The sequence below is a fragment of the Salmo salar genome, chromosome 01 (assembly GCF_965601325.2).
Source record: "Salmo salar chromosome 01, fSalSal1, whole genome shotgun sequence".
Lineage (NCBI taxonomy): Eukaryota > Metazoa > Chordata > Actinopteri > Salmoniformes > Salmonidae > Salmo > Salmo salar.
In genome coordinates, this window is record NC_138291.1 from 124,030,001 (window position 1) to 124,056,955 (window position 26,955).

General features: G+C 48.8%; 1 pseudogene across 1 annotated transcript in view; it reads right to left on the bottom strand.

Moving 5' to 3' along the window:
- Window positions 1–26,955, bottom strand: part of LOC106564811 (fumarate hydratase, mitochondrial-like) — a 48,566-nt pseudogene that overhangs the window by 19,246 nt on the left and 2,365 nt on the right. Inside the window, exons 2-7 of the transcript XR_014394790.1 lie at window positions 24,571–24,699; window positions 23,691–23,801; window positions 19,568–19,744; window positions 19,043–19,200; window positions 18,826–18,871; window positions 7–172 (exon numbers count right to left, since the gene is read on the bottom strand). The product of XR_014394790.1 is annotated as a fumarate hydratase, mitochondrial-like (transcript). The remainder of the gene's footprint in view (window positions 1–6; window positions 173–18,825; window positions 18,872–19,042; window positions 19,201–19,567; window positions 19,745–23,690; window positions 23,802–24,570; window positions 24,700–26,955) is intronic.

Sequence of the window (26,955 nt, forward strand, 5' to 3'; positions counted from 1 at the left end):
CTGTACCTGTGAGAGAGGCGACAGTAGCAGCTACTTTCTCAGCGAAGCCGATGCGCGTGTTGAGGCCTGTGCCCACGGCAGTGCCTCATGCTGCCAGCTCATATATTCTGGGCATGGCCGTCTTCACTCGCTCAATACTGTACTTCACCTGCTGCACGTACCCACCAAACTCCTGTAAAAACGAAGAGAAAACAGGACCGATAGTTGACTGGTAGAAATACAATTTTTTTTTTTTTTATGGTTCATTAGGATAGTTTGACATCTAGCAGACTAGTGTTGTACGCACAGTACACCGAAAACATCTGTACTTTTTCCAATAAAATATGAAAAAAATATCAAAATGTGTCTCACGTTTGGAAATTAAGTAAAATGTATTGAAATTAATTAATTTGTCCCGAGTTTATCATAAACCATCAACAGTTATTCGTATTCCCTGCAACTTCCTCAAGAGGCAACGGCAAGGGAATGCCCGTCTGTGTGGTATGCTTATGTCTACCACTTTGTGTAGCCGTTAGCATGCTAATGACAACTGTCTGCTAGTTGCTGGAAAGGCTAATGAGGCGATAATGCTAATGACAAACATCTGCTGGTAGCTGGAAAGGCTAATGAGGCGATAATGCTAATGACAAACGGCTGCTGGTAGCTGGAAAGGCTAATGAGGCGATGAGGCTAATGATAAACGTCTTCAGATAGCTGGAAAGGCTAATGAGGCGATAATGCTAATGAAAAATGTCTGCTGGAAAGGCTAATGAGGCGATAATGCTAATGACAACCGTCTGCTGGTAGCTGGAAAGGCTAATGAGGCGATAATGCTAATGACAACTGTCTGCTGGAAAGGCTAATGAGGCGATAATGGTAATGACAACTGTCTGCTGGTAGCTGGAAAGGCTAATGAGGCAATTGTCGTGACGTTGTATTAGTTAATGTGATGACTGTTGCTCATCGAATGATTAACAGTTTATAATTGCGTGATTAAATGAATTAAGCAATGAATCAAGCAATTATTAACCTCTATGGGCTAGGTGGGACGCTTGCGTCCCACCTACGTAACAGCCACTGCCAGCCTGTGGCGCGATTTTCAAAACCTTAAAAATCCTATTACTTCAATTTCTCAAACATATGACTATTTTACAGCCATTTAAAGACACGACTCTCGTTAATCTAACCACACTGTCCGATTTCAAAAAGGCTTTACAACGAAAGCAAAACATTAGATTATGTCAGCAGAGTACCAAGCCAGAAATAATCAGACACCCATTTTTCAAGCCAGCATATAATGTCACCAAAACCCAGAAGACAGCTAAATGCAGCACTCACCTTTGATGATCTTCATCAGATGACAACCCTAGGACATTATGTTATACAATACATGCATGTTTTGTTCAATCAAGTTCATATTTATATCAAAAACCAGATTTTTACATTAGCATGTGACGTTCAGAACTAGCATACCCCCCGCAAACTTCCGGGGAATTCGCTAACATTTTACTAAATTACTCACGATAAACGTTCACAAAAAGCATAACAATTATTTTAAGAATTATAGATACAGACCTCCTCTATGCACTCGATATGTCCGATTTTAAAATAGCTTTTTGGTGAAAGCACATTTTGCAATATTCTAAGTACATAGCCCAGGCATCACGGGCTCGCTATTTAGACACCCGGCAAGTTTAGCACTCACCATAATCATATTTACTATTATAAAAGTTTGATTACCTTTTGTTGTCTTCGTCAGAATGCACACCCAGGACTGCTACTTCAATAACAAATGTTGGTTTGGTCCAAAATAATCCATCGTTATATCCGAATAGCGGCGTTTTGTTCGTGCGTTCCAGACACTATCCGAAATGGTAAAGAAGTGTCGCGCGCAGGGAATCTCCTTTTCGGCAAACAGAGGAAAAAAATCACAAAGGCGGGGGCGGTCGGGTCACGCGGATAAGCACAGAGTCCCTTGATCGGCCACTTGAGAAAGACGATAATGTGTTTCAGCCTGGGGCTGGAATGACGACATTCTGTTTTTTCCCGGGCTCTGAGCGCCTATGGACGACGTGGGAAGTGTCACGTTAGAGCAGAGATCCTTAGTAAAAGATAGAGATGGAAAAGAAGTTCAAGAAATGGTCAGATGGGCCACTTCCTGTAAAGGAATCTCTCAGGTTTTGACCTGCCATTTGAGTTCTGTTATACTCACAGACACCATTCAAACAGTTTTAGAAACTTTAGGGTGTTTTCTATCCATATGTAATAAGTATATGCATATTCTAGTTACTGGGTAGGAGTGGTAACCAGATTAAATCGGGTATGTTTTTTATCCAGCCGTGTCAATACTGCCCCCTAGCCCTAACAGGTTAACTCATCAACCTGGGGCACCATGGGAACAGTATTTTGATTGAGTTTCTATTTCCCAAATTAACTCAAACGATATCAGAATATCGATTTTACAACAGTCGCTAAATTAATCAATTTCCTCTACAGTCTCATTCTGAACGTCGCATAATCCGGGAATCTGCACGGACCCGGGCTTCACCAATGAGTTTACCACACCAATCTTAGTTGATTATTTATTTACTAGCAAGCTAAAATGATGATAAAAAATACACATACACAAAACAGTCTAGCTATTGATTAGGACTTAGTATAACGGGCCAACACACTATGGCGCGTGTTACCCAAAATGGGGATTTAAAAGAGAGAGAAACCAAGAAAGTACACGAGAGAAATATACATTTGGGTTCATTTGTCAGCCATGGTTATTTAAACCTAGCCTTGCCCCGAACTGCCGCTCTTATGGGTCAGAATATAATGATGTAATTACGTGTTGGAGGTCTCAGGTGGGAAGCTCCGCGTGTGTCGTTTAGGCTTCTCAATGACGCACTTCTCCGGCGCAACTCTCTGGTTGTCCTCACGATGTCAGTGTCCTTCTTGGCTAAGTGGTCTGATCCCTCGTCCTTGATCTGAAAGGGGTCTTCTGAGGACAGACAGCTCTGTAGCTCAGAGCTCACAGCTTCGGACTCGAACGGTGTATATACCACGATTCAATGGAGAGTGGAGGCTGGGTGGTTCGGCTTGAATTCACCCGCTTAGACACAGCTACTCGTCCGTAGCTCGTGTAGAAAAAGATTTCTTTGTCTTCAACCTTGGGGTTCGTTGACTTTGTTAGACCTTCGCTGCAGCTTGGGGTCAATTAGTCTCATATGTTAATTCTTCACTCTCCTGTCTTATACCCTAGGGTCAGAAGTGGGCGTAACCGCCTTTAGGGCAATTCTCTGGGCGGACCAAGTTAAGGGGCAAGGCCTAGATTTGACTAAAATCCTATTTTAGACACTACCTTCACATCTCATCTTTACCAAAACATTCTCTTTGATTTGGATATTTTCCACACAACGTACAATGTATAAACATCAGGCATATACTGGGAAAACTCTTAAAGGTACAATGTTTTCATAACGTCATCTCTTAACCTTTAATAACAATTCAAAAGTTACATACATTTTCATATTCCACCTCTCGTCATGACCACCGTTGTGGCTGACGGAAACCATTGTTCCAAAGTCCCTTTATTGCATGTTTAATGTTCTGAGGCCAGAATTCCATTGTGAGGACAAAGGAATTTCTCTGTGGCCTAAGGTTTATTATGGCGTGAGGGGTCATAAAACCCCCACATCTTCAGACACCTAGATCTCTCCTCCTCTGTTGGGGTTTTGGGAGATAATCTGTAGGGTGGTGGTCTCCTGTACCCTGACCTGATCAGGACAGTCATGGCAGTCCCACTCTGGTAGGTTCAACTTGGAATGATTCTGCATGTTGCAACCCACCATAAGAATGACCATCGGATGTCCTGGTCTGTGGATCATCAGAGCAGCCCCCCCCCCCTTGGTGGTTCACCCTGGTAGGCTTTCCGCAAGCTGTGGATCACCACCAGAATGGACCTAGGAGGTCTGGCAGTGGCTCTGTGTTCCGGCCCGTCGTCCGGTTATCCCGGCTAGTGGACCTAGGCAGTAACTTGGCAGACGTTAATAATGCACAACACTCAGGCAATACATCATTACATTTCCTCCCCAAACGAGCGGCGTCTTGGCACTAAGGCTTCCTAAGTGTCAAAGGTAATGAAACGAAAAATTTGAATAAAAACATAAAAGTATACAAAATATGTCTACCACACCTTAATCATCTAATATGGACTATGTTCTATATATGTCCAAGGTCTTGGCTAAATAGCTCTATCATGGCATTGTCTCTAATGTCATGTCTAGGGTGATCCTACTTGCAGGCACTTGGAAAAACTTGGCCCCTGAAGGCCAAAGCTTACATTAGGGACATTACTGGGCTGACCTAGCGAGTTCGGGAGAGGAGGCTGGGACTGGGCCCTGTAAGAGGGTTTCCGGATCCATTGCCAACTTTCCAAACATCGGGATCGCTTCCGTCCCACGGGTGATCCTAGTATAAGACCTCATTAGGTCTTCCATTGCACGTGTGCGCCTGTGTACGTAGTAGGTGCACACGCCAAGGGAAATGAGACCAAGGATCATAGTCACAGTCAGGATACTGTCCGGCACCGTCCAAGAGCGGGCGACAGACCAATCTTTTGGTCTGTAGTCAGTCGGGTCGACTAACTGTGCCTCATCCAGTACGCTAAGATCAACAGTCATGGGTCCCTCGTACTGGATTTGGTATTGAATGGCTTGTGGTAACTCAAGGGAACGTTTAGCAAAAGCGTCCGGCATTTCAATCTCTGTGTCTATCCGGTCGTCGGGAAGGTAGTATAGAGCGAGGTCGTCTACGTGAATAATCGCCCCCTCTGGTACCGTAACAAAAACAGTCTGGTTGGGGAGGTTCAATTGGGTGATGGAGTCATGGCGTTCGTAAGTCATAGTGGCGGACGCGAACAGTGTGTTGACCAACCATCGGTTCCCTACCACCTCCACTTGTGTGGTGGTGGCCCCATCCCTGGCTGTTAGTTTGGCTCTACAGCGTTCTTCGCTGGTGATAGCTTTAATACCACAAAGACGCTCGGTGTTATCCCTGACAAATGGTTTGCTAGGACAAAGGTAGTGGACATCTTTGGTTAGAGTACACATTAGCAGGTTAGGGGTGAGATAGAAATCTGGGTTGTTTTCCTGGTAAGCTACAACTGGGGGCGTGGCAATCTTTACGTGGGTACTGTCGCGCCAAAATCCTACATTGAGAACCGTTTTCAATCTATAGATATTCTCCAGTTCAACAACCGGCAGCGTCAGTAGAAAACCCACTTCATTACGATCAACATCAACGTGTATTGGGATGGCCGACTCCAGACTATAGGCCAAATGTGACTGTAACGGCCTGATCGTGGTTGAAGTAGCTGAGGTCAATATGTCGTGCACCATTGAGAGGGGCACTAGATATGAGGGGATTCTATTCATGGCCAAGTGGTCCATAGAAGAGCTAACTTCACGGAGAAAATCCTCCAGTAACAATCGAACCAATTGGACATGGGCATAGTCATGGTTCATGACCTCTGCTAGCTTTCCTACAGACAGGATAGTTTTGTTCAGGAGAGTAGCGTGTGTGTTGACCACCAGAATAGTGTCCTGGAGAGACTTTCCCACATGTTGCAACCTAAGGGCCTGTGCCTTCATCTGTTGCTGGATAAGTGGCATCTCTTCAGTAATCTCCCTAACATTCCTCTTGACTGTGGCTAGACTGACTGCGTTGACGGCAGTGGTACCTAGGGCAAATAGTGACCCTACGGCTGCCCCTATCGATAGTAGCGCCCCGACGAATCGTTTTTCTCGCCTGGGCTCAGCTAGTTCTGACTGTGTTACTGTGAACTTTTGGAGTTGGGCCAACATATGGGCAGTGTCTAGCTGGGCGTGCTTAATTGCCTGGCTGGTCCAGTCAGCCCCGGCCCAACTCAAATGCGCCGCAGGTGGAATGTGTTGGCGGTACACATTCTCTGCATCTAGGCGGACATATACCCTCTGCGTGTGTACTCTGCAGTTAGTTATGAGGAGTCCTGGATCGTCGCGGAGAACGATTCCCGTAGGGGGTCCGTTCGTGATTACGTCTGCTGGGTTGGTTTTGACCAGGGCGCAGAGTGTCAGGATCATCCAAAGGAACTCCATCCTACAGAAGCGCATAATCAGAGATTGTTGGATTATTTCAGTTATTTGTATTCGTAAATAAAAATTGTTTTGACAACTATTTTTCTGTTTTTCTTATTTTTAATCAGTACAGCGCAGGACGATATCACTAGTGACAACAGATGTATATCTGGTAGCTGGGAAGAGAATAAAAGATATTAGGTGCAACGTACTGGTCTCCTGGAAGGGATCAGCTGAGGGTACTTAAGAATTTTCTTAGTACCTCTGGTTTTGCTAGGGTTTTTATCTATTCGGTGCTGGCTAGCACCCCTTCTATTCCCATGGGGGGAGTGTACAACTTGATTTGGTTCCGGTGGACCCACTTTAATGTGGCGTTTTGTCGACCTTTGCTGATTTTGATCTGGTAAGCTACAGGTGATAGCTTCACCACAATCCCGTGTGGCCCCGTCCAGTGGGGCAGGAACTTTGTTGCGACGCCCGCGGGTTTGGTGTATATGTAGTACCACACCTTATCTCCGACCTCGAACACCTGGTGTGAGGCTTTTTTGTCGTAATAGGTCTTGTCACCTTCTGCACTTCTTTCCAATTGTCCTTGAGCGTACGCAAAGGTAGTCTGGAGATGGTTCCGCAAGTCGGTCACGTATCGATGAGCCGTGTAGGCGGTGGCTGCGGCGACATCTCCCGGTTGGTACAGGAGATGCAGTGGAAGGGTCATTTGCCGGCCCGTCATCATCTCAAAGGGTGTCATTCCCGTAGACCTGTTGCGTGTGGCTCTGATTGCCATCAGTACCAATGGGAGTTTGAGGTCCCAATCTTTGTGGTTGGCTGCCACATATTTCCTCAAGATTCTGACAATTGATTGGTTGCTCCTTTCTACCCCCCCCCCCCCCCGAGCTCCTAGGGTGGTACGCGATGTGGAGTTTAGCTTTGACTCCCAGGAGTTTCCACAGTTCGGTCATTACAGCTGCCGAAAAGTGGGTTCCTCTGTCGCTGTCCACGGTTTCTCCTGGCAGGCCGAAACGACTGAAAACGTGGTTTAGCAAAAGAACGGCAGTGGTTTCCACTGTGTCATTGGTCGCCGGCAGGCACTCCACCCACTTTATGAATGCGCAAGTCACTGTGAGGAGGTACTTGTTGCCTCTGGCCGACCTGGCAACTGGGCCGACCCAGTCGATCTGGATCGAGCTCCAGGGGTAAGACACAACCTTGCGTTGCAGGGGTGCTCTGTGAAGTGGCTTGGTGGGATGAAACTGGCAGCAAACTAGACACCCCCTCACGTATCGTGCCACGTCTTGTTCCATGTGAGGCCAGTGGGCCACCTGTCGCAATGTTTCACATGTAGCCTTGACCCCCCTATGGCCTCCACATGGCTCGTCGTGGGCATGAGCTATCATTATCCCCCTCTGTGTTTTAGGAACCACCCACCTTCGAGCAGTGTCGGTTTCTGAAACATACACCAATAGGTCATCTACAAGTGTGAGGTGCTGTTTAGTTGCGTACAGCGAACGCAAGTCGTGTGAACCTGCCAAAGCCAGTTCGGACACTGGGTGGTTGACAGGATCCGACAGGAATGCCATCAAAGTGGCGAGGGACTCATCTTGGTGTTGCATTGCTACCAGGTCGCCATTCATGAATGAATGCGTTAGCAGCACATTATGTTCGTGCGAAGACGTTTTCCGTGGTGCTACATGGCTACGCGTTACCGCAGACACCATAGCTTCCTCAGTGGGTTTCTCGTCTCGAGCATCAAACACCCAAGGGGTGCCGTGAATTGCACCAGATTTCGCCATGCTGTCAGCATGGTCGTTGCCAACTTTGTCACGACCAGGTGATTTGGAGTGTCCCTTGACTTTCTTCCAATACACCTGTATGTCGTGTTTGGTCATGAGGTCATCACAAGCTAGAATGAGCTCTTTGTTTTTCACCTCTTTACCACTTGAAGTAGTCATGTGCTTTTGTTTCCAAAATGGCAAGTGGCATAAGAAGGTGAGTCTCGCGTAGTTTGAGTCGGTGCAGATCGCCAGTTCTGCCAATTCGTGTTTTACCGCTGTTTGCAGGGTGATCAGCACGCCAGCCACTTCTGCAAACTGGCTGGTCTTGTTGCCGAGCTGAAATTGAAGTGGTTTGCACGGAATGTCGTTGTGCCATACCAATCCCACCCCAGCTTGCAAGTGGTCTAGATGGCGGTAAGAACAGCCATCTACAAATGCCATCGGCATGTCGAGACACACGATCTCTTCGAAATAGTGATGGTTCGAAGGCAATGGCGGAGCGATGTCACGCGGGGGTGGTCCGGAGTCGGTTTCATCGTCACCACAGTGTTGACACACCGCCAAGGCACTGCCCAAAGGCAGGTTTTTTGCTTTTGCGTAGTTGATTACTACATCATGGCTCTGCAGCGTCATGAGCCAAGCCGCTATCCTGCTGTTGTGTACAGCACCCTCACGGATTCGTTGGCTTTTCAGAAAAGTCACAGGCTGGTGACATGTTTCTATGATCACCTTTTGTCCGCCGACATAACTGGTGAAGTGTTTGATTGCCCAGACTGTCGACAGCAGCGCTTTTTCGCAGTCTGAGTATTTGTGTTCGGCAGGGTTGAGTGTTTTGCTCGCGTAAGCAACCACACGTTTGTCTTGGTCGTATTTTTGGTACAACCCAGCGCTAAGGCAGTGCTCTGAGAAACCGACTTCCAAAAAGAATGTCTTGTCTTTGTTGGGGTATACCAGGCAGGGTGCCTCGCAAAGCAGGTTTTTCAAGGAAGCCACCGCTTCGTTGTGAGTGGCATCCCAAACGAATGGGGTGTCTTTCTGAAGAAGGTGAGTCAACGGTTTTGACAAGTCGGCGTAGTTTTCGATGAATTGACGGGAGTAATTACATACTCCCAAGAAGCTGCGCACCTCGTAAAGGTTTGTAGGTGTTTTGATGTTGCGGACTGCTTGGATTCGGTTAGACTGTGGCAGGATGCCCTCGGCACCCGCCAGAAGCCCAACGTAGTTTACCTTGGTCCTGCACCATTGTCCTTTCATGATGGCCAACTTAGCCCCTGCAGTCCCGAGTTGGGTGAGAACGTGGTCCATTTCATTGAGGTGATGTGACCAAGTCTCACTTCTCATGAGAACGTCGTCCACGTAAATTATCGTCCCCCTAGAGGCTGCGTCTGGCATCGCCTTGTGCAGGAAGATGTTGAACTCTGAGGGGGAGTTCGCATACCCGAATGGGCAACGATTGAAGGTGAAGAGCTTGTTCGAGAAAGAGAAAGCCAACTTGTGTTGGTCACGCGGGTCGACTGTCATGGTCCAGAAACCATTTGCCACGTCGACGGTGGAGAAGTACTTGGCGTTTGCCACCTTTGGCAACTCTTGGTCGAGCTGTGTCATTGGCCAACGAGACAACGGAACCAGTTTGTTGAGTTGTCTATAGTCAATGGTAAGACGCCATTTACCCGTTGGTTTCAGAACGGGCCACACGGGAGCGCTGTACGTACTTTTACATTCCCTGATTATCCGTTTAGCTAATAAGGAATCGATAATCTCTTGTACTGCTGCGTATGCTGCGAGCGGAATTTTGTATTGTCTAACAAACGTAGGAGTTGCTCCGGGTGGCGTAGGAATACGCACCACATGGATACCCGTAACCCCGCAATCCAGCGAGTCTGTCGACCAGATCTCACTGTGTTTATTAAACAATTCTCTCAACTGATGGCGTTCAGTGTCATTGACAAGAGCATCAGCCTCCGACAGTAGTTGTATTACCTGTGCATGGAAACCAGGATATGGTTCGGCGACATTGTACAGGTCTTCATCGGGTGGTGACGACATGTCACTTTTGGAAGAGTCATCGGTTGTTACCTCACAAGAGTGTACTTCGCATGCCGGAGGAGACGCAATATCATCCTCCGTGACGATGGAGTATATTAACAGGTTGCTGTCAGGATCGACATCCAGCCGGAACGCCGATGTGTCGTCCAGTGGAAATACGGGAGTTAGTGCTATTGCTTTTGACTGACAAGTAAACAGTGTACCTCCCTCACCATCTAGGTCTAGGGAGGACGGAAGAGGCCCAATCACGGGAACAACTAGTTCATAATCATGGAAGGCGTAATCGATCAATGTTCCTAGCTGAGTGTGCCGAGGAATGGAAATATCCGCTTGAGTCAGATTTTGTACCAGGAGGTAAGTGGATCTAGCGGTTAGTTCCAACAGTGGGTTGCCATTGATAGTTAGCCCCAAGTCGAATAGTTTTGGAGAGGGTTGGAAGAACGCAGTGGTGCCTTCCATCCGGTATCCGGGCGCCAGGTTCAGTCTTACAGAAACCTCTGTGGTTCTTGCCGGTATCAACATGGCGGACTCAGTTATCGCCTTGCAAGCTTCAGGAATAGTCTGCCCGGAAGCCATTCGCACCGGGTCGAAAGACAAGGCATGTTGGTTTGGCTGCGCCAAAGACCAAAGAACTTGGTGTATGGTATCAAGTTTAACACCCAATCTTACCAAGATATCCGCTCCCACATAGACTGTATGTGGGAGGTCCGCGACAACCAGTAGGTAGTGGGATAATTCCTTGGTTCCAATGCGGATTGATAGCGCACACACCCCTATTGCGGTGAGTGTTGTCTGGGGAGTTGTTCCCAGTGGAAATCTAAAAGTTTTCGGCACAAGGGGATGGCAGTTAGCTGTTTTCGAAATTTCGTTGAACATTTCCAAACTGATTGCGGATTTTTCTGACCAGGTGGCCAGCCTGGTATCCTCAGCCATAGTGCCGTTCAGGCACACGCCCCCTATCAGAGGAGGGCGGTAAGTGTCGGCTGGTGAATCACCCAAGCCGCACAAGAAAACCTCATGTTCGGTTAAGTTCCGAGTCGAACTCACATTGTCATTTGCCACAAATGGCGGGCTCATGGCCAAGTTCACCGGGTTTGCGTCAGATGCTGACGTCGGACCCACGTCGTTGCACAATGTACGGCAGGTAGCCTTGGAAGAATGCGGCGAAGTCAACGGAGTTGGCATAGGTATTTGTGACCAGATTTGATTGGTTTTCCAATCCATTAGTGGTACCAAACGGTCAATTAAATCACTCCCAATCAGCATCCGTTCGATTTCGATGCTAGTCACATACACGGGGTGTATCAGTGACACGCTTTCGAAGTTGAGTTTAAGTAGGAGACGTTTGGTTAGGGGCAAGGTAGCTTGAGTGAAACCTCGAAGATTCGTATCGCAATGTTCCGTTTTCAACCAACGTTTTGTTGGGTCCACTGCCCTTTTTAGTTCATCCAGCAAGGTTTCGGATATGAGGGAAATTGTCGAACCCGAATCTATCAGAGCGTGACAGGTCACACAGTCCTCCAGGACTGTTCTAAGGTATGGCCTGTTCGAGTTGGTTTTTCTCGTCATATCCCCAACAAAATGGAGTGGGTTGGGAGAACGGAGCGGTTTGTAATCTGCGGCGATTTCCAAGACAGATAAGTCACCTACGTGACCCAGTGGGTCCTCTATCGGAATGGGAGAGGAATCATCTGTTGCAAAGCTGCTTATCTCGTGCATCTCCACCTCCGTGTCCAAGTCTGTAGACAAAACCTGCGGGCTTGTGTCTAGAACGGGCGGTACCTGGACAGGGATTTGAGTGGGGGTGGGGGTAATGGAAATGTTTGCGTCCTCTTGAATTGCATGAATTTCGGCGGACTCGGTTTCCAACAATTTTACGCCTAGTCATGAGGACTTATCCTTCTCCTCTTTCTCAAATTTCTTACGATGCAGTACATCTTTTATCAGAGCTTCTATATCATTTCGGTTAGCGTTTAAATCATTGTTGAACACTTTGTTGCCCTTGTTACGCTTGTTACCCTTGTGTCCTGACCCTTTGTGAGAGTTAGGCGGAGGGGCATGTCGGCTAGGTTGATCTCTACGGGACCTGTTAGATTGGGGACGTTCATCGTAGCTATTGTTACGGCGGTGGTTGTCGGGGTGGTGGTTACTTGGTTGCCACCCCCTTTGATCGTCATCTTTTACCGCATATGTCCCTGATGCAGCCCCTTCTAATTCGAGTGATGGTTCCCGCCTAAGCTCGAAAGTCGAGGGGTCCGGGCTCTTAGCCCGGCTTGCTTTTGATGCTTCAAAAGCGGTGCTTGCCAGCTCTCGGAGCGTCGAGATTGGCAACCCGACGTGGGCAGTAGGGCCCAAGTAGTTAATGAAGTTGGGAGACATGTTTGACAGAAAAAGTTTTTTGAACGGTAATAGGTCTTCCATTCCTGTTTCAGTGAGCATGCCAAAGTAAGCTGAACGAAGCCGGTGATAGTAGGCTTGTGGGTGTTCATTTCGAGCTTGTCTGATATTGTTAGCCAACGAACTATCGTGTTTGCGAGTCGCAGAACCACTGAATTCTATTTTCAAAACCGTGGCAAGTTTAGCATAGTCGTTTTGCACGTGTTGCTCTTGTAGACGGATGAACCTTGTCACGTGTCGGACGTTCGCTTCAAAAGATAGGCTCTATCTGCATTCATAGCGTTTGGGTAGCCATCCAAGGCGTCCTCTATGTCTGCTAAGAATGTCTCAAGTGACGTTTGGCTTTCCCGGAACGGGGTCGAAGAGGCGGAAGTTTTTGACGATTTTGTCAAGGCGATCCCCGCCAAGTGTCGGGGAGCCTCTGCACTCTCCCGTGGAGAATTGTGGGCCGAGAGGCCAAGAGGAAAAGTCAAGCTGTGGTTGTGTTGGCGAGGAGGCCCCAATTCACTGTGGGCCGAATGGCCAAGAGAAAGGGGCTGAAATCTCCTGTCATCTACCTTCCCTCGTTCTCTTAGCTCCGGATGTGAGCTAGGTTGCTTGGTTTGGGTGTCCCGCGATAGCGCGTGACTGTTCTGGAGTTCCTCCAGATGATACCTAAGGGTGGTGTTATGCTGCATCGCAGAGTCCACCTGGGAGTTGAGGGTGTTTATTTTCGACACGTAGGTGTCGCCCTTGCTTCGCTCGGCCTCATACTTATCTGTCATGGTTTGCAGGGAGAGGTCGCGAGTGTGGAGTGAGAGATCCAGTGATGCGATGTCCTCCTTTTGTTTAGAGGTCACATTTTCCAACTTTCTCACCTGGTCTTTCTCATCCTTCATTAAATCAGCGACTTCAATGAGTTCTGCTGTTTTGTCCTCCAACTTGGTCATTGTGTTCATTAACTAATCGTCTTTGGTCTGCAGCTTTTGGAATAGAGCATTATTGCTTTGAGTGGATTCATTCACAACCGCTTGCAGGGCATCAATTTGCTCGCCCCGTTTTCTAGCTAGCGCGTCCGACTCATCTAGTTTCGCGTGGACTTCATCGTATTTAGTTTTAGCTAAACCGAGTTGTTCTTTTATAATACGGACTTGGTCAAGAGTTTGTTCGCGTTCTTTGTTATAAGTGTTAGACAGATCTTCCAATGTATCTGTTCTCACACACAGTTCCTCGGCTAGCAGTAGCTTATCTTTTTCAGCTTTCGATGCCAGCTCCCTGGTTCTCTCCACCTGTACCTTGAACTCCCCAGCTTCCTGCTCGTGCCTCTGCTGGGCACTGAGGTAGTGGTGCACTGTCCATCTCTGCTGGTGGGCATAGTTGAGGGCTAAACTGGAGAGAACCTTCACAAGGCCTCCGCCTGATGGTCTATTTTGAAGAGCGTCTGTCGCAATGTCTGCATTTTTCTCGCTTATGGCATTGAAATCTAACATTTTCAGCCCCTCGGCATAGTTAGGATTTGCATCGTTGCTGAGGTCCGCGATCAATCTTTCCGTGGGTGAAGGTCCGCAGATTAGAGGGGAAATGGGTGGAAACCCATCTGATGGATTGCTCATTATTATGATTGTCAGTTATTTCAATTTACGTAATGTTTGGGTTTTTTAGTTGGAGGCCGCAAACACGATTTAACTCAGTTTGTAAACGTCAATGAATCATCAAGACTGGGTCAGTAATGTGAGTTGGTTATTACTTAACTTGCCAAAACAGGTTTAATTGATTAAATCGATTTTAATTATAAATCTAACCTGTATAGGCTATTTGGGAATTTTAATTTTAATACACCTGAAAGAGTTGCTATCTCTAAGTTAACGTTGAGAAGTTTAACTATGTCTCATTGGTTAGAACACATTAGTTTGCGTATTATTCCAATAACCAACCTGGACAGGTAGTGTAGCAATTTAATGTATATTAAATTGAACGAGACAATGATATCCAATCAGTTGAGACTGGTTAGATATCGTACAGCATAACCTGAATTATTTAAAAATAATTACTGGTGATTCTTCACCACCGGAGGTCACTGTTAACCTGTAAGGGCTAGGGGGCAGTATTTGCACGGCTGGATAAAAAAAATGTACCCGATTTAATCTGGTTACTAATCCTACCCAGTAACTAGAATATGCATATACTTATTATATATGGATAGAAAACACCCTAACGTTTCTAAAACTGTTTGAATGGTGTCTGTGAGTATAACAGAACTCATTTGGCAGGCAAAACCCTGAGACAGATTCTGACAGGAAGTGGATACCTGATGTGTTGTATTACCTTTAAACCTATGCCATTGAAAAACACAGGGGCTGAGGAATATTTTTGGCACTTCCTATTGCTTCCACTAGATGTCACCAGCCTTTACAAAGTGTTTTGAGTCTTCTGGAGGGAGATCTGACCGAACAAGAGCCATGGAACGATGATGGCCCATTAGACACCTGGCGCGCGAGTTCATGTTGGGTACCCTCGTTCCAATACTTTATAAAAGAGAATGCATTCGTCCACCTTGAATATTATTCATGTTCTGGTTAAAAAAGGCCCTAATGATTTATGCTATACAACGTTTGACATGTTTGAACAAACGTAAATATATTTTTTCCCCTCGTTCATGAAGTGAAGTCCGGCGGGCTTAGATCATGTGCTAACAAGACGGAGATTTTTGGACATAAATTATGAGCTTTTTTGAACAAAACTACATTCGTTATGGACCTGTGATACCTGGAAGTGACATCTGATGAAGAGAATCAAAGGTAATGGATTATTTACATAGTATTTTCGATTTTAGATCTCCCCAACATGGCGGCTAGTCTGTATCGCAACGCGTATTTTTCTGGGCGCAGTGCTCAGATTATTGCAAAGTGTGATTTCCCAGTAAGGTTATTTTTAAATCTGGCAAGTTGATTGCGTTCAAGAGATGTAAATCTATAATTCTTTAAATGACAATATAATATTTTACCAATGTTTTATAATTTTAATTATTTAATTTGTGGTGCTGACTTGAATGCCGGTTATTGGAGGGAAACGATTTCCTGAACATCAACGCCACAGTAAAACGCTGTTTTTGGATATAAATATGAACTTGATAGAACTAAAAATGCATGCATTGTCTAACATAATGTCCTAGGAGTGTCATCTGTTGGAGATTGTAAAAGGTTAGTGCATAATTTTAGCTGATTTTATGGTTTTGGTGACACCTGTCTTTGAATTGGCACAACATTACACACAACTCTTGTAAATGTACTGTCCTAACATACTCTAAATTTATGCTTTCGCCGTAAAACCTTTTTGAAATCGTAAAACGTGGTTAGATTAAGGAGATGTTTATCTTTCAAAGGGTGTAAAATAGTTGTATGTTTGAAAAATTTTAATTTTGACATTTATTTGGATTCAAATTTGCCGCTCTTGAAATGCACCTGCTGTTGATGGAGTGCACCACGGGTGGGACGCTTGCGTCCCACCTAGCCCATAGAGGTTAACACAAGCTAAAATCGACAGGGTACCAGTGAAAATAGAATTTTACAATACTGTTAAAAAGTCTACCTAAACACCATTAAGCTAGTAAAACAGCTTTAATCTATTAATCAATTTGAATGATTAGTCAACCCCGTATAGGCTAAAGGAATTAGCTTTAATTAACCTGAAATAGTTGCTATATCTAAGTTAACGTGGAACAGTTTAATAATGTCTCATTGGTTATGGCACATTCATGTGTGTATTATTCCCATAACCAACCTGGAAAGGTAGTGTATCAATTTAATGTATGTATAAAATTGAACAAGACAATGATATCTAATCAGTTAAGACTGGTTTGATATCCTACAGCGTAACCTGACTTATTTCACAAAAAATGACTGGCGATTCTTCGCCAGAGGTTACGGATAGCCCCAGCTGAGATCTCACAGGATTCCTGCCTAACGCGGGAATTCACTATGAACAAAGAGGAAAACAAAAATGGCTGCTCCCCTTTGTTAGCCTAGCATCTGGCGCAATGCTTAGCTTTCCTTGCGCGGGGTTTCCCCCTCGCCGCACAAGGGAAGTTCCCTCCAACAAGGGAACAGGTTTACTTGGTGACGTCTCACGTTCAACCCTTAACCTCTTCCCGTTTACCAAACGCGAGAGGTAGAGAGATAATAACTTTGCTTCGGTCAAACGAATAGATCTACTCTAATTTCCGTAATGGCTGGCTCATATGTCCTCTGCTCTAGGAATTACTTATGACCGAGTCAGATCACTCCTGAAAGCGATCGACAGAAATAACACTACGTTAGGCCCAACGAGTATTATTTCTCAGAATGCCTACATCGGCTGGTACATATGTCCTAGCTCGTAGCATTCAGTAGACCCCCCTTCACACTGCTTTGGTCAGATATACAACCGGGGTCGTTCTATTCCGACCAGTATCTGGGTGAAATGGAACGACACACACACTTCTCTCCCACACTAGTCCTGCCTATAGCTATTAATGGAATGTATGTATCTTGCTACACAATTGATATGGAATAACCCAACAGTGCGGCCTAGTCCTATCTTAGACGCCTCACACGGGGCGCCATATGTCGTGACGTTGTATTAGTTAATGTGACGACTGTTGCTCATCGAATGATTAACGGTTTATAATTGCGTGATTAAATGAATTAAGCAATGAATCAAGCAATTATTAACTCATCAACCTGGGGCACCATGGGAACAGTATTTTGATTGAGTTTCTATTTCCCAAATTAACTCAAAGGATATCAGAATATCGATTTTACAACAGTCGCTAAATTAATCAATTTCCTCTACAGTCTCATTCTGAACGTCGCATAATCCGTGAATCTGCACGGACCCGGGCTTCACCAATGAGTTTACCACACCAATCTTAGTTGATTATTTATTTACTAGCAAGCTAAAATGATGATAAAAATACACATACACAAAACACAGTCTAGCTATTGATTAGGACTTGGTATAACGGGCCAACACACTATGGCGCGTGTTACCCAAAATGGGGATTTAAAAGAGAGAGAAACCAAGAAAGTACACGAGAGAAATATACATTTGGGTTCATTTGTCAGCCATGCTTATTTAAACCTAGCCTTGCCCCGAACTGCTGCTCTTATGGGTCAGAATATAATGATGTAATTACGTGTTGGAGGTCTCAGGTGGGAAGCTCCGCGTGTGTCGTTTAGGCTTCTCAATGACGCACTTCTCCGGCGCAACTCTCTGGTTGTCCTCACGATGTCAGTGTCCTTCTTGGCTAAGTGGTCTGATCCCTCGCCCTTGATCTGAAAGGGGTCTTCTGAGGACAGACAGCTCTGTAGCTCAGAGCTCACAGCTTCGGACTCGAACGGTGTATATACCACGATTCAATGGAGAGTGGAGGCTGGGTGGTTCGGCTTGAATTCACCCGCTTAGACACAGCTACTCGTCCGTAGCTCGTGTAGAAAAAGATTTCTTTGTCTTCAACCTTGGGGTTCGTTGACTTTGTTAGACCTTCGCTGCAGCTTGGGGTCAATTAGTCTCATATGTTAATTCTTCACTCTCCTGTCTTATACCCTAGGGTCAGAAGTGGGCGTAACCGCCTTTAGGGCAATTCTCTGGGCGGACCAAGTTAAGGGGCAAGGCCTAGATTTGACTAAAATCCTATTTTAGACACTACCTTCACATCTCATCTTTACCAAAACATTCTCTTTGATTTGGATATTTTCCACACAACGTACAATGTATAAACATCAGGCATATACTGGGAAAACTCTTAAAGGTACAATGTTTTCATAACGTCATCTCTTAACCTTTAATAACAATTCAAAAGTTACATACATTTTCATATTCCACCTCTCGTCATGACCACCGTTGTGGCTGACGGAAACCATTGTTCCAAAGTCCCTTTATTGCATGTTTAATGTTCTGAGGCCAGAATTCCATTGTGAGGACAAAGGAATTTCTCTGTGGCCTAAGGTTTATTATGGCGTGAGGGGTCATAAAACCCCCACATCTTCAGACCCCTAGATCTCTCCTCCTCTGTTGGGGTTTTGGGAGATACTCTGTAGGGTGGTGGTCTCCTGTACCCTGACCTGATCAGGACAGTCATGACACAATAATGCTGATGACAACTGTCTGCTGGTAGCTGGAAAGGCTAATGAGGTGATAATGCTAATGATAACCATCTTCTGGTAGATGGAAAGGCTTTACCAAAACCTTCTCAATTAAAAGTTAACTACAACGTGGCCCATGCCTACCTGGCAGAATGACATCATGATTATTATTTACATCAATCCAGTGGCCATTTGTTCTGTAAAACTAAATACAGTGTGACTGAGAGCGAAACGCTGCTTTCTCTGCCATGGTATCATTTCTGGTATTGAGTATCGTGACAACACCATGTCACAGAGACAGGCACAAAGACTATCACATTCTCACTGGCGTCCCAGAGACGACGGCACAGCGTCCCGTCCCTGTCCCAGAGACAACGGCACAGCGTCCCGTACCTGTCCCAGAGACAACGGCACAGCGTCCCGTACCTGTCCCAGAGACAACGGCACAGCGTCCTGTACCTGTCCCAGCGTCCTGTACCTGTCCCAGAAACAACGGCACAGCATCCCTACCTGTCCCAGCATCCTGTCCCTGGCCCAGCGTCCTGTCCCTGGCCCAGAGACGACGGCACAGCGTCCTGTGTGTGTGTGTGTGTGTGTGTGTGTGTGTGTGTGTGTACTGTACCTGTCCCAGAGACAACGGCACAGCGTCCTGTGTGTGCGTCCGATCTTGATGATGTCTTTAAACTCCACAGCCTTGGCGTGCAGGGCGTCGTGGAGGTGTTGTAGACCAGGCAGCAGAACCTCGTGGACCTCTTTGGCTGCTGCGATGTGCATGGCTGTGGGGAACGTATCGTTGGAGCTCTGCAAGAGTAGACAACTACAAGTCCATTCAAATGCTCTGCAAGACCCAACTATTTACATTAATTACAGATCGATTGATATTTAAAAACTCTTTACCTGAGCTTTTCAGATACCCATAAATACAAACATTTAACTAAACGCTGCCGCCCGTTACCCTTCCGAGGGCAAACGCTGCCGCCCGTTACCCTTCCGAGGGCAAACGCTGCCGCCCGTTACCCTTCCGAGGGCAAACGCTGCCGCCCGTTACCCTTCTGAGGCGCCAAATAAAACACGGTCACTAGCTACTTCAATCTGGGTGAAAAACAGTTTATTTCCTTCTTCAACATTTTGTATGAAATGAGAAAGCGTTTCTGAATGGTTAGCCTACCTGGCTTTTGTTGACGTGGTCGTTGGGGTGAACAGGGTCCTTGCTCCCCAGCTTCCCTCCGAGGATCTCGATGGCCCTGTTGCTGATCACCTCGTTGACGTTCATGTTGGACTGAGTTCCTGAACCGGTCTGCCACACCACCAGAGGGAAGTGGTCATCCAGCTTACCAGCTGCCACCTGGTCCAAGGGACATGGACATCAGACCAGAGAGGACAACATGCCTTAGTCTGGTCCAAGGAACATGGACATCAGTTAGTACAGAGAGGACAACATGCCTTAGTCTGGTCCAAGGAACATGGACATCAGTTAGTACAGAGAGGACAACATGGTCCAAGGAACATGGACATCAGTTAGTACAGAGAGGACAACATGCCTTAGTCTGGTCCAAGGGACATGGACATCAGTTAGTACAGAGAGGTCAACATGCCTTAGTCTGGTCCAAGGGACATGGACATCAGTTAGTACAGAGAGGACAACATGCCTTAGTCTGGTCCAAGGGACATGGACATCAGTTAGTACAGAGAGGTCAACATGCCTTAGTCTGGTCCAAGGGACATCAGACCAGAGAGGACAACATGCCTTAGTCTGGTCCAAGGAACATGGACATCAGTTAGTACAGAGAGGACAACATGCCTTAGTCTGGTCCAAGGAACATGGACATCAGTTAGTACAGAGAGGACAACATGGTCCAAGGAAAATGGACATCAGTTAGTACAGAGAGGACAACATGGTCCAAGGAAAATGGACATCAGTTAGTACAGAGAGGACAACATGGTCCAAGGAACATGGACATCAGTTAGTACAGAGAGGACAACATGGTCCAAGGAAAATGGACATCAGTTAGTACAGAGAGGACAACATGCCTTAGTCCGAGACCAGTACCAAGTACCACCTGAGCAGTACCAAGACATTCATCAGTAGAATGAGGGCACCATGGCTAAAGGTAACTAGTAGGTTTAATGTAGCTAGCGAATAGCTTGATCCCAGATCTGTTTGTGCCGTCTTGCCAACAACACAAACAGGTCTGGGACCAAGCTAGGTAACAAGGTCTAAGTGCTCTGCTTTTTGCTCAGTACTGTATCAAACGCTATAGCTATTCTCTACAGCAGTGTAGCCTAATGTTTAGAACGAGACAGGTACCCAGGCTGATCTGTCTAATCTGTGAACTCACAACGTTGACAGTTCTCTCTCTGTCTCTGTCTCCCTCCCTCTCTCCCTCCCTCTCTCTCTCTCCCTCTCCCTCCCTCCGTCTCTCTCTCCCTCCCTCCCCCCCTCCCTCTCTCTGTCTCTCTTCCTCCCTCTCCCCCTCTGTCTCTCCCCCTGTCTCTCCCTCTGTCTCTCTCACTCCCTCCCTCCCCCCCTGTCTCCCCCCCTCTCTCCCTGTCTCTCTCCCTCCCTCTCCCCTCCCTCTCTCCCTCCCTCTCTCCCTCCCTCCCTCTGTCTGTCTGTCTCCCTCTCTCTCTCTCTCTCTCTCTCCCTCCCCCTCTCTCCCCCTCTGTCTCTCTCCCTCCCTGTCTCTCTCCCTCCCTGTCTGTCTCTCTCCCTCCCTCTGTCTGTCTGTCTGTCTCTCTCCCTCCCTCTGTCTGTCTGTCTGTCTCTCTCCCTCCCTCTGTCTGTCTGTCTGTCTCTCTCCCTCCCTCTGTCTGTCTCTCTCCCTCCCTCTGTCTGTCTCTCTGTCTGTCTGTCTGTCTCTCTCCCTCTCCCTCTCTCCCTCTCCCCCTCTCTCTCCCTCCCTCCGTCTCTCTCCCTCTGTCTCTCTCTCCCTCTGTCTCTCTCTCCCTCCCTCCCCTCCTCTCTCTCTCCCTCCCTCCCCCCTCTCTCCCCCTCTCTCCCTGTCTCTCTCCCTCCCTCTGTCTCTCTCCCTCCCTCTGTCTGTCTCTCCCTCCCCCTGTCTGTCTCTCTCCCTCCCCCCCTCTCTCCCTCTCTCCCTGTTTCTCTCCCTCCCCCTGTCTCTCTCCCTCCCTCTCTCTCCCTCCATCTCCCTCTCTCTCCCTCCATCTCCCTCTCTCTCCCTCCATCTCCCCCTGTCTCTCTCCCTCCCTCTGTCTCTCTCCCTCCCTCTGTCTGTCTCTCTCCCTCTGTCTGTCTCTCTCCATCTCCCTCCCCCCCTCTCTCCATCTCCCTCCCTCCCTCTCCCTCTCTCCCCCTGTCTCTCTCCCTCCCTCCCTCCATATCTCTCCCCCTCTGTCTCTCTCTCTCCCTCCCTCCCTCCATCCATCTTCCTCCCTCTCTCTCCCTGTCTCTCTCCCTCCCTCCCTCTGTCTCTCTCCCTCCATCTCTCCCCCTCCCTCTCCCCCTCTGTCTCTCTCCCTCCCTCTGTCTGTCTCTCTCCCTCCCTCTGTCTGTCTCTCTCCCTCCATCTCCCTCCCCCCTCTCTCCATCTCCCTCCCCCCCTCTCTCCATCTCCCTCCCTCCCTCTCTCCCTCTCCCTCTCTCCCCCTGTCTCTCCCTCCCTCCCTCCATATCTCTCCCCCTCTGTCTCTCTCTCTCCCTCCCTCTCCCTCCCTCCATCTTCCTCCCTCTCTCTCCCTGTCTCTCTCCCTCCCTCCCTCTGTCTCTCTCCCTCCATCTCTCCCCCTCTCCCTCTCTGTCTCTCTCCCCCTCTGTCTCTCTCTCCCTCTGTCTCTCTCACTCCCTCCCCCCTCTCTCCCTGTCTCCCCCCTCTCTCTCTCTCTCCCTCTGTCTCTCTCTCCCTCTGTCTCTCTCACTACCTCCCTCCCCCCCTCTCCCTCCCTCTCCCCCTCTCTCTCTCCCTCCCCTCTCCCTCTCCCCTCTCCCTCTCTCCCTCCCCTCTCCATCTCTTTCCCCTCCTTCTCCCTCCCTCTCCCCCTCCCTCCCTCTCCCCCTCTCTCTCTCTCCCTCACTCCCTCTCCCTCACTCCCTCTCCCTCACTCCCTCTCCCTCTGTCTCTCTCCCTCCGTCTCTCTCCCTCCCTCTCTCCCTCCCTCTCTCCGTCTCTCTCTCTGTCTCTCTCCCTCCCTCTCTCTCTCTGTCTCTCTCCCTCCCTCTCTCTGTCTCTCTCCATCTCTCTCCCCTTCCTTCTCTCCCTCTCCCCCTCTGTCTCTCTCCCTCCCTCCCTCTCCCTCCCCCTCCCTCTCTCCCTCTGTCTCTCTCCCTCACCCTCTCTCGCTCTCTCCCTCCCTCCCCCTCCCTCCCTCCTTCTGTCTCTCCCTCTCTCCCTCTGTCTCTCTCCCTCCCTCTCCCTCCGTCTCTCCGTCCCTCTCCCTCCCTCTCTCTCCCTCCCTCCCTCCACCTCCCCCTCTCCCTCCGTCACTCTCCCTCCCTCCCTCTCCCCCTCTGTCTCTCCCCCTCTGTCTCTCTCCCTCTGTCTCTCTCCCTCCCTCCCCCCTCTCCCTCTCTCCCTCCCTCCTCTCCCTCTCCTCTCCCTCTCTCTGTCTCTCTCCCTCCCTCTCCCTCCCTCTCTCCGTCCCTCTCCCTCCCTCTCTCTCCCTCCCTCCCTCCACCTCCCCCTCTCTCCCCCTCTCCCTCTACCTCCCCCTCTCTCCCTCCCTCTGTCTCTCTCCCTCCCTCCCCCCCTCCCTCTCTCTCCCTCCCTCTGTCTCTCTTCCTCCCTCTCCCCCTCTGTCTCTCCCCCTGTCTCTCCCTCTGTCTCTCTCCCTCCCTCCCTCCCCCCTCTCCCCCTCTCCTCTCCCTCTCCCTCTCTCCCTCCCTCCTCTCCCTCCCTCTCTCTCTCTCTCCCCCTCCCCTCCCTCCCTCCCTCTCCCTCTCTCCCTCCCTCCCTCCTCTGTCTCTCTCCCTCCCTCTCTCTCCCTCCCTCTCTGTCTCTCTCCCTCCCTCCCTCCCTCTCCCTCCCTCTCTGTCCCTCTCCCTCCCTCCCTCCCCCTCCCCCCTCTCCCTCCCCTCCCTCCCTCCCCTCTCTCACACCCTCCCCTCTCTCTCCCTCCCTCCCTCTCCTCTCCCTCAACCCCCTCCCTCCCTCCCTCCCCTCTCTCCCTCCCTTTCCTCTCTCCCTCTCTCTCCCCTTCCTTCTCCCCCTCTCTGTCTGTTTCTCTCCCTCCCTCCCTCTCCCTCTCCCTCCCCCCTCTCTCTCTCCCTCTCCCCCTCCCTCCCTCCCCTGTAGTGTTGTTGTTGTTAGTGTCGCTGTTCACCCTGTATTAGGCACCTCATCAGCAGCCTGCACGATGGCATCAGCCAGCTTCGGGTCCAGTCCATAGTCCTTGTTGACCTCTGCAGCAGCCCTCTTCAGAATCCCGAAGGCTTTGATCACCTGGATCTGTTGGGACGAGGAAAGGAAGCGGTAGTGACGACGTGTGGAGCGAAGATGATTTTACTGTTACACAAGGATACACAAGGATACGTAAAGTAACCTTTAGTCTGATCTGAATCTGGGATAATAGGACAGGAAACGTTGCAAGGATGTGTGTCCAATTTGTAGTGAGAGCTAGCCACAGCCAGCGGGACTGGCGACCCACAGCCAGCGGGACTGGTGACCCACAGCCACAGGAACCCTCAGCCAGCGCGACTGGTGACCCACAGCCACAGGAACCCTCAGCCAGCGCGACTGGTGACCCACAGCCTGCGGGACTGGTGACCCACAGCCTGCGGGACTGGTGACCCACAGCCTGCGGGACTGGTGACCCACAGCCTGCGGGACTGGTGACCCACAGCCTGCGGGACTGGTGACCCACAGCCTGCGGGACTGGTGACCCACAGCCTGCGGGACTGGTGACCCACAGCCAGCGGGACTGGTGACCCACAGCCAGCGGGACTGGTGACCCACAGCCAGCGGGACTGGTGACCCACAGCCAGCGGGACTGGTGACCCACAGCCAGCGGGACTGGTGACCCACAGCCAGCGGGACTGGTGACCCACAGCCAGCGGGACTGGTGACCCACAGCCAGCGGGACTGGTGACCCACAGCCAGCGGGACTGGTAACCCACAGCCAGCGGGATTGGTGACCCACAGCCTGCGGGACTGGTAACCCACAGCCATGTCTCAAGCTACAACTTGATAGATGAAGTAACATTTAGTCTGAACTTACTGGCATTCTCTCCGACGGTCCTCCGATCTTGAAGTTCGTGGTGGACCGGACTGTCTGAGCCCCATAATACTTGTCAACTGGCACCTTCAGCTCTCCAAAGGTGTCTGCTTCAATTCTGTACTCTGAAGACTGAACAACAACATTGAGACAGTCAAATAGCAAAGATGAAAAGTTAGTCGGGGTTACTTGACGGCGGCTAGCTACGTGGGCTACTTGGCGGCGGCTAGCTACGTGGGCGACTTGGCGGCGGCTAGCTACGTGGGCGACTTGGCGGCGGCTAGCTACGTGGGCGACTTGGCGGCGGCTAGCTACGCGGGACACTTGACGGCGGCTAGCTACGCGGGCGACTTGACGGCGGCTAGCTATGTGGGTTACTTGACGGCGGCTAGCTACGTGGGTTACTTGACGGCAGCTAGCTACGTGGGTTACTTGACGGCGGCTAGCTACGTGGGTTACTTGACGGCGGCTAGCTACGTGGGTTACTTGACGGCGGCTAGCTACGTGGGTTACTTGACGGCGGCTAGCTACATAGTTATTTGGTTAGAGAGGCATAATCTCAACAACAAAAAGGTAGTTGCTAGCTTATAGACTTGCTTTGTTGACATTTGAAAGCTAGCTCTCTCTCAAGACTAAACAAACAAAACGGTTGTTTCTCAGGCTGACCTATCAGGGGTTTAGATACGGAACTCCTAGCTAAAATTGTAGGTAAAACAAAATAATTAAGCAGCCATTTCCACTGAGCTCTGTGCCAGCGGTAGTGTTGGTGTGCAGTTTGCCAAGTACCTCGACTCCTCCACGGAGTTGAGAGAAAACATTTTTTTTTTTTTTTAAATGAACCTCTAGGGCTGTGGAGGTCATAACATTTTGGCAGCAGGTTATTGTCATGCAAAAAGTATGCCGGTCTAACAGTAATTTATCGTTAATTAAAACGTTTAGCATCTCCAGGCCTCCAGCATACAAGCCGCTGATGAGCGCCGTTGGAACATCTACAGTTAAAATAGTCTAATAAATTAATTTAAAATATACACCATCACAACACAGCCATTATATATTTTAGTCAGAAACATTATGATATGTAGAAAATGTATTTCAGAAGAACAGAATATATGTGTTGGTCTACTGTATGTTATCTGGCTATTCTCCATGATATAGACTGTAGGCTTGTTCATCACACAGAGTTACACATGGAGTAGATTTAGAAAGGTCCACTATGTAACGTGCAAAAACAGGTGCAGGGGGAAAGACATGTCGTCTGTATACACTGGAATAGAGAATGGAGACTGTGCACATTCCCTCCCTGTCCGTTTCCTAGGTTACTTGGGTTTTATAAAAAGAGCATTTCCCTCCATGCATCAACCACTGTTTGAGGAGCTCTCGCTGCCCGACAGGAGATATTCCACCCAAACTCTGTATGCCATGGGCTCTCAGACCTTCCATCAGCTACCCAGTACTCTGTATGCCATGGCCTCTCAGACCTTCCTGCAGCTACCCAGTACTCTGTATGCCATGGGCTCTCAGACCTTCCCATCAGCTACCCAGTACTCTGTATGCCATGGCCTCTCAGACCTTCCCATCAGCACCCAGTACTCTGAATGCCATGGGCTCTCAGACCTTCCTGCAGCTACCCAGTACTCTGTATGCCATGGCCTCTCAGACCTTCCTGCAGCTACCCAGTACTCTGTATGCCATGGCCTCTCAGACCTTCCTGCAGCTACCCAGTACTCTGTATGCCATGGCCTCTCAGACCTTCCTGCAGCTACCCAGTACTCTGTATGCCATGGCCTCTCAGACCTTCCTGCAGCTACCCAGTACTCTGTATGCCATGGGCTCTCAGACCTTCCCATCAGCTACCCAGTACTCTGTATGCCATGGGCTCTCAGACCTTCCCATCAGCTACCCAGTACTCTGTATGCCATGGGCTCTCAGACCTTCCTTCAGCTACCCAGTACTCTGTATGCCATGGCCTCTCAGACCTTCCTGCAGCTACCCAGTACTCTGTATGCCATGGCCTCTCAGACCTTCCTGCAGCTACCCAGTACTCTGTATGCCATGGGCTCTCAGACCTTCCCATCAGCTACCCAGTACTCTGTATGCCATGGGCTCTCAGACCTTCCCATCAGCTACCCAGTACTCTGTATGCCATGGGCTCTCAGACCTTCCATCAGCTACCCAGTACTCTGTATGCCATGGGCTCTCAGACCTTCCCATCAGCTACCCAGTACTCTGTATGCCATGGGCTCTCAGACCTTCCTTCAGCTACCCAGTACTCTGTATGCCATGGGCTCTCAGACCTTCCGTCAGCTACCCAGTACGTAATTTGGATAATCAAGTGAAATCTGTACGGTAACATCGACAGTAAGATGTTTTCAAGACAAAACATATTTC